This window comes from Biomphalaria glabrata, chromosome 13, assembly GCF_947242115.1.
Source record: "Biomphalaria glabrata chromosome 13, xgBioGlab47.1, whole genome shotgun sequence".
Classification (NCBI taxonomy): Eukaryota; Metazoa; Mollusca; class Gastropoda; family Planorbidae; genus Biomphalaria; species Biomphalaria glabrata.
The window spans coordinates 15,034,339-15,042,906 of record NC_074723.1 but is presented as its reverse complement, the minus strand read 5'-3'; the positions used below and the strand labels follow the sequence as shown (position 1 = coordinate 15,042,906).

At 37.7% G+C, this 8,568-nt stretch overlaps 1 long non-coding RNA gene across 1 annotated transcript; it reads right to left on the bottom strand.

Annotated features, from left to right (window-relative positions):
* Nucleotides 1-3,706: 3,706 nt before the first annotated feature.
* LOC106075286 (uncharacterized) lies at nucleotides 3,707-6,691 on the bottom strand. The gene is made up of 3 exons (XR_001219085.2): nucleotides 5,822-6,691; nucleotides 5,228-5,337; nucleotides 3,707-3,977 (listed from the first exon to the last, which is right to left on the bottom strand). It is a non-coding gene; the product is annotated as an uncharacterized LOC106075286 (long non-coding RNA).
* Nucleotides 6,692-8,568: the final 1,877 nt, after the last annotated feature.

The following is an 8,568-nucleotide window of genomic DNA, read 5'->3' as shown; positions in this document are numbered from 1 at the left end:
ATATATATGGCAGTGATTGAGTGAGCTTTCCTTTATGAAGGCTTTTTTTACGAACTAGAATCCCGGGCATGTTACCCTGCCTCATAGTAGGGCGCGGGTGGAAACGATCGTAGGAGGAAACGATTAGGCTAAAGGGTAGTAAAACAAGACTCCCGTGGGGGTGCCTAAGGGGGTGCGAGAGTATCCTCATTGCACTGTGCGGAGTTGTAAAAAAGCTCCCACAACCTTGTCACAATCCACTGTTACATAAATGGCGTGTCCTGCACTGTGTACGCTGCCTCTGGCCGCAAGTCTGACCCCACTCCAGACAGAGCAGGGTACACTGTTCCCGTTCAGGTGGTGAGAGGGAGCTCTTGTTCACTTTTGCTGGGCTAGAGTTCCAAGAGCAGAAGGCTCAGGTCTACCTGACATGAACTAAAGTCTATGCATGCCAGTGCTCTCTGTTGACATTTAGTAAATCACACACTGTATTACACTCGTACGTTCTATGGATTTCTTTTGTTCTAAGGGAAATTTTTTTTAAATGCCGGATAAAAGTCACCGTTCACCCTTTTTGTACGCTGCAAGTTTGCATCTATCTGTCGATTTATATAAAGTTATATACAGTTTACACTTAGTGTATTTTTTTTTTGCATTAGTTCCAACATTTTTTACATTAAGTCTAACATTCATTGCATTAGCGAAACCCCCACCAATCGGAGGCCTAAGGCGGCTGCCAAGTTTGCCTATGCCTAAGGCTGACCCTGCTTAAAGTAAATACTGTTATGACTCTACGTAGCGCACTGTCATTTGGCGCGACATTGTGTACCAGAGGACACGATAGAGAACAGAGGAAGGAAGATGGCCGATGATTAGCGATGTAAACAAGAAGGCCTGAGCTGTGATTCTAAGTTTGGCTCTAGTTGTAGTTTATAATTGATTATTAAACGTTCTGTTTTATATCACTTTCGTTGAGGCTAATTGCTAAGTTATAGCAATACTTATAGAATATATTTTAACAGTGACGTTACAAGGATGCCCAGTGTTGTTATTTCAGAAATTCAAAAGCTTCTAAAGAAACTGCGACAAACCGTTGAAGTCTCTTTCGCTCCAGATGAAATCCATTTTTGTCTTTTCGCTGTGAGCACTATCGAGATTGATTTCAATCTGAAGATTCAATAGTTGCGATAGCGACAAAAGTTCATATTTACCTACCACATCATGATATTGTAATAACTTAAGTGAGGCAACTCAACGAGGACATAAACGTATATTTACATAGAGACATGACAAACACAAAGGGGCATCTGCCTTGAGCATAGCGTCTCCATATTGGCTCTCTACTTGGGCGGAAATCCTTAGTCTCCTCATGTCAACATCCTGTTCTAGTTTGGTTACTAGAAGTGCGCATCTCTGCACTAGCCTGGATGGTGGTGCGCATGGCGCACTAGCCTGGATGGTGGTGCGCATGGCAAAGTCATAACATTGCCCCCGTCTTAGCACTTTTCGTCCCGAAAAGAAACACTGCAGTGGAGCTTTGACAGTTCAGGTGGAGGTCGATCGGTGGGAACCACAGACGTTAGGGTGTCTGTTGCCCACAAAGCCATCTGCACAGTTTCCCGTGGTCGTCGCTTCCTCTTCTTCCAGTTGGCAAGTCTACGCTTGAGGCAATATCGTGGTCGCTGCTTTGACCTCATGACGATAGTCGCTGATGCCAGCCAGCTGACACAGGGAGAGTTAGTGGAGGTCAGGGTTGCCAGCCACGTAACACAAATGGATGTTGTGGCGATCACCGTAGATTCCAGGGTTGTTGTTCTAAGACGCTGAGTCAGATGACCTTTTCCATGGATGTCTCGTGACACAGTTGTAGGCCCACTGGTAGCCATGGTTTCAGGCACATAGTCTTTCTCAGCCTCATCTGTAAGGTATTCCCATGAAGCATCCTTGTAATGTTCATCCACCGCTACATCAGGTTTCGCTGGAATTAATTCACAACCGTTCAAGTCACTCGCACTGATGTGGGCAGAAGTACACATTTCAGTCAAGTTCAGATCTTGTAGCTGGGTTTCTTGGCATGGGCACTGTCCCCGCAGGACGCCGCATATTCAGTTCAAGTCAATCGCCTGGATGCAGCTGCCTAGCATCGAGTTTTCTTATGCAGCTGCCAAAGTCCAATTCGTTGTTTCTGTCTCGGCTATTGTTGGGGCCCGTATTCGTAATTTTACCCGACGACATCCAAGGCAAGGAATCAGAAACGGTCTTCAGGCTTTCATGGTTTCAAGGTTTCTCGCCAAAGGTACTGACAGATAAACTGAGGTCTTTAAGGTCCACAGCAGAAAGCTTGGACGCAGACCCAACGTTGTCTTGATCTGTCCGGCTCACCGAGATACTGGTAACAGGGGATGGGGACATGTATGCACTACGCAATACAGAAGGGTTTCTGTCCAGGGCTTTTGCAAGAGAGGATTTGAGCCTCTCAAGCCCTCACTCAAATGGAGTTTGATGATGTTGATGATGGTGACTTCTTATGCCCTATTTTCTGTCTTGGTGAGAGTTATTGTAAGACTGAATTATTGACATGCAGCTGTCGAAGTATTGACTAGCCTTTGTAATCATTATTGCGGACGGTAGTGAGAGCTGCATCGTCGTCAAACATCAGTTGCCTAATCAGGATATGTCGTCTTCTCGTTTTGGTCAAGCCAGTTTAAGAAGACTTCCATCCAATCTACTGTGGATATATACATCTTCCAGGTTTTTAAAGGCGCTGAGAGTACAGACGAAACTTCAAATTTCAAATAGTGTTAATGGCCTAAACCCAACCTTGTTTTATCCTGCTCTTGATAGATAATACCTAAAAGTCTAAAAGGAAGAACTGTAAAACTTTACATTTCCTATCATGTGAAGCTGACAGTAGTTTCAATAGCTTATTGGGACAGACAATTTTCACTAGTAAAAAACCACTTCTGCTTAGTGTGAGCATATTGCTAAATGAAGTTCATATTTCTATTACTTTCTACTCAAGTCACCCAAGAGAAATTTGATTTAAAACAATTTTTATAATGCATTTATCTTTTTTACTACTTCCAAAAACCTGATTTGATAGTCACTAACTTTCAAATTGAAGGGGATCTACTACAAGTGAGATTTTTTTTACTTTCTCCAATAACATTGTGTGTTGTATTTTTTAAAAACATATAGGTATCACTTTAAATTACTTGTCATTGTGAAATAATAGGTAAAAAAGCAGCTAAAGTACATGCTATAATTAATCCTTCGAATAAAATTTATTTAAATTAAAAAGATAAACAGTAAAGCAGGCCTAACTGTAGAGAAAAAAATATTTCTTGTGATTGCATTGAAATCAGCTTTAAAGATGCTGTCCATTGTTGTAACAAAAAGTAGTCTTACATTTTTATAAGCAAATATATATATTTATAACATGTCTAAACTAGTTTGAATTTCTTTTCTTTTTTTCTCAGCTGGTCATGAATTTTGAGATACTACAGCTAATATTTTAATAAGTCAATAAGCTCTAAGTCTCATGTTAGTTAAAGCATACAGTATTGTTTTTTAAATCTTTTTAGTGTGCTAGTTAACTTGACTCAGCTTACATTCACAGTTAAAAAAAAAACAACAAAATGTTTAATAATTGAGTATCAATTTTTCCAAGTTGGACAACTATTTATTAAATGTATATTATACAATGAACAAAATATGTTTAAGATTATTTTCAAATAACTTTGCTAAAATATTAATATTAAAGAGAACAATATTATCTTCAATTTCTTAATATTATAAAGACAATATTTTCTGAAGAGTTTTTTTTTCGAATTATAGAAATAATGCTCAAGTCATCAGAAATGGTAGTTTTCAAAATCATCAAATCAAGGACAACATAATATTCATGAACTTCCAGCTATCAGCAAGGTACTAGTAGGTATTATGGAGCACATTCTCCTTCAACTCAGAGGATCACAGGCATTGGACAAACTCTAGGTCTGTTGATGGAATATAAACAACATACATTAAATTCATATACATTAAATTCATAACAAGTCACCAATTCAATCTTAGTTTCATATAGTACCAAACTTCCATATGTTAAGTCCTTTACGGATAAAATCAATTCTGAAAAATTCTAACAAAACAGTTCTTTCTTCTTTTTCTTCAACTGTCAGGTAGAGTAGAGCCTTCGGCTCTTGGAACTCTAGGCCAGAAAAAGTGAACAAGAGTTCCCTCTCACTGGCCTGCATGAGAACAGTGTACATTGTTCTGTCTGATGGGTGGGTCAGACTCACAGCAAGAGGCAGCGTATAGATCTACTAAGACCACCACCATTTTCTTTTCTATACCAGGCTAACCGTGCGGTCACGTCATTTATTATGTAACTGCCCCTTGAGGAACAGCGCCTGGATTGTGACAAGGTTGTGGGAGCTTTTTTGCAACTCCGCACAGTGCAATGAGGATGCTCTCGCACCCCCAAGGGAGTCTTGTTTTGCTACCCTTTAGCCTAATCGTTTCCTCCTACGATCGTTTCCACCCGGGCACCACTATGAGGCAGGGTAGCATGCCTGGGAAGACAATTCTTTAAAAAGTAAAGTATATTAGAAGTTTTATGGGAACATATTATGAAACAAAAATAGTTGCAAATGTATTACAAAAAAAAATAGTATAATAATAAAAATATTTAATCTGTAACATTTTATTCAGTAATATGAAAATTTAATGAATCATTAAATGCATTTTAAAGTGAAGGGAACAGATTTAAAAATAACTTTAGGAAATTTTCTGCACAAGCATGCTGATGTAACCCAAATAAAAAGCGTCATTGAATATTGTACTGAGTGTTTGAAACAATTTTTTTACTGCATACATTAAAATATGAACATATCTTTGCAAATTTAAAGGGAAAATTTGAAGACTGCTTTTATTCTTTTTGCACTAAGATTAAAATATTAAATTTTAAGCTGCCCTATTTACTGGAAGGAGGCGCGGTGGCTGAGCTGTAAAACGCTCGGCTTCCGAACCAGGGTTCTAATCATGGTGAGGACAGGGTTAATTTGAGTCTGAGTCCACCAAACTCTAATGGGTACCTGACATTAGAAGGGGAAAGTAAAGGTGGTTGGTCATTGTGCAGGCCACATGACATCCTCGTTAACCGTAGTCCACAGAAACAGATTATCTTTACATCATCTGCCCTATAGACCACAAGGTCTGAAAGGGAAACTTTAATTTTTTTTTTACTTACTGGAAGTTTCGTAGGAAGAGTTTCTGACAAAGCAAGTAAGTTTTGTGGCATCCATCCTATTGATAAACTCTTAGGGATAAGAAAGATTAATTTCTTCTTGAAATATACATCTGCCGAAAAAAAAAGATCAATTGCTTTTAATGTGAGCAATAATAAAAATATTATTAAATTTTAAAAATATCTAAAAATTTATAGTGACTTAGTTCAAATAATTATGTAAAGTAAAGTAAAGACTTTCTTTAAGCATTTTCTCAACTCATCTGACATCCTTTTCCACCAAGATAACTGGAAAATCTGTACTTCTAATTGACAATTGTTGCACTATATGTTTAATTCTTATGCAAGAAAGTATAATTTGTAGGAAAACACCTTAGATAAAAAAAGAGTGGTATTGGCCTGCATGAGCCAATTATCACTTTAAAAATACACTGCACATGCTGAGGGGAATATAATGTTTTATTTACAACATAACAACAATATTGTGTAAATATTCACCTAGAAAATTAGCTTTAAATAAAATAGCACATGGATTCTTACATAAAAATAGACTTAAATACCGTTTAAAAATAAATTATGATTTAATTAAATACTTACTGTTAAATGTATTTATACAGCTTCTGGCACTGGGTGCAAACTCTTTTGAAAACAATGAACATATTGTGACAGTATCTGGGTAAATACTTGAATCCACACATTGAACACATTGAACAGTAGCAATTAGAGCACTTTGAGTACCATTCAACACCCTTAGTGTACTTCTTTGGTACTTAAAAGTTAAGATCTAGATCTACAGTGAATAATAGCACTATTTGGTACCTACTCAGCCTACTGGAATTGTGAGAACAATCAAAAAAAGAAAATAGAACCAATTAGAATGTCTAGTCCAAACTAGTAGTTTTTTATATCTAGGCAAGATATGAGTAGTGATCAATAGAGCCAGATCTAGTACGAGTAGGCTAATTGGTAATGGCTGTACAATAGTATTGCTCACCAGAAACATTAAATCTGTATATGTATAATCAGTGTAAGAATAGACCTAGATAGTAGATACAGATTCTAGATGTAGATCATAGATATAGATAGTCTAATTTAGTCTAAGTTATAAGAGTCTAGGACTTGACTCTAGGTCTATTATTATTATATAAAATATAGATATAAAGTAGAGTTAGTAAAGATAAAGTAGATCTTTAAAAAAATGATCTTAGAGCCAAGCACTTCCATTCGTGATACACAAATGAAGAAGCTAAGGCTAAGACTTAAGACGAATTTAACAAGTCAGGAAGTCAGATTAATTTTAAAGATTAGCCATGAACAAACTTTCACGCTAAAGGAGTAAAGCCCCTAGCCCTAAAGTTAAAGTAGGCTAGGCTAAAGCCAAAGCCTAACTATGATGAAGCTGATCATCTAGGTATATTATTATCTAGATCTAGAATTGAGATTTATTCTATGTATAGTCTAGAGATAGATTCTATATAAAATACAGATATAGACATCTTCATGATCTTGATTCTCTGGGTTTATCAGACACACAAAAATGATGATGAATCTATATCTAGCAACTTGACGGTTTTGACGTTCAAAATATTATTAGTCATAATTTTGTTAACAGCACTATAGCCAGATTTTAATAAAAACAAATTCTGATTTTACCAATTTTGAATGTGACATTTACATGAATAGTGTTTTAACTTGTTTATTAATAAAACAAAGAAACTATATAGTAGTGTGTACGGTCGTACTTGAAGATAACGTTTATAGCCATAGGTCACTACATGTATTTGTATGAAAGTCTACATGTTTATGTGCACAATTACTTTCTATTGATTCTATAATTTTATTGGGCGAAGAAAAACAAAAAACAAATTATATGAAGGAGTGCAACCACCATCAGATATTGTTGTCTTTACAGACTCCCAATCTACTCTGCAAGCACTTAACAGCAGCACCTCAAACAGCCCAAGAGAGTTGACAACACTCATTGTGATAATCCACCAGATGATATCAAAATTAAATATCAATATTACACTACAGTGAATCCCTGGACACATTGGCATCATGGGAAATGAAAAGGCAGATAAGCTATCAAAGGCAGGTTCATCTATGGAACAACCAGACAGACCTGTTAACTACCTCACCCTAAGGTCAATGTTAGTCAACAATCACAAAGAGGAGTGGCTCAACCAATGGGCATCGGGAAACACAGGCAGAGCCACGTACAGAGAAATGACTACGCCTAACAAACTGGACAGTATTAACTTCCTCCCCCGCAAAGAACAATCTACAATCTTCCAACTAAGAACAGGACACATGCCACTATTAAATTACCACCTGAACAAAATAAACTCCACACAACTACCCCTTTGCAGACATTGCGCCCACCCCTTTGAAACCGTAAACCATATCCTCTTTGAATGCCCCTCCCTAATCCACCTTAGGCAGACCCTACTTCCACTACAGCCCAACATAACCAACACCCTGTACGGCAGTGCTGAACAGCTGAAGAAAACAGCACACTTTTTTTCCTTGGCACAGTCTGCAAAAGAGCTCACAGCTCAGCAGCAATAAAGCTGGCTAGAAGAAGAAGAAAGAAGAAGAAGAATTGGGCGAAGAAATATTTGGCAGTCCTAGCCCAGTTCCGAGTCGGGTGCGTACTTTGGATGGTGGAAGGAAAACTACGACACACGGTGCCGCAAATGCGTCGAGGACGACGAGACAATAGAGCACATTCTTTATGAATGCTGAGCTCTGCATGGGGGACGACCGGGACAAGGAATTGAGAAAGAGAATACTGGTCTATGTGCGGCAAGAGGCCTGTCCTTGTACGGGGATAGGCGACTTTACAACTCACTGCCCGCTTCCTCTTTCGTGCTATAAGGGAGTAATTCTCAGCACTGTTCGTTACTAATGGGGTTTCTGATTCGGTCTTTAAAGAATCTCCACTTTTTAGCTAAAAAAAAAAAAAGACTTATTTTGGCATATGTTCATTCACCATACGAGATATGTATAAATTGTAAATCCAAACTGGCATTACAATTCGATTAATGTCGTAAACAAGAAAATACACGAAATACAGGCTTGGCTAATTAGTCTATGTTGGCTAAGAAAATCAGTTATAAGGTTTACACTTATAGATCTAAGTCACAAATTGGTTTGTGCACACTTACATCTGTAACATCTTCTATGACAATTAAGTTTCCATTCATGATTTGCTGTAAAAGTAGTGGTAAAAATCTTCGGGAATGGTTTCTTTAAATATTAAAAAAATCTACCGGAAGTCAATTTGTCATGCAACCAAGGACGCCTCGGTGAACGGGACTTATGCTTAGTTACCTTAGTGTTAG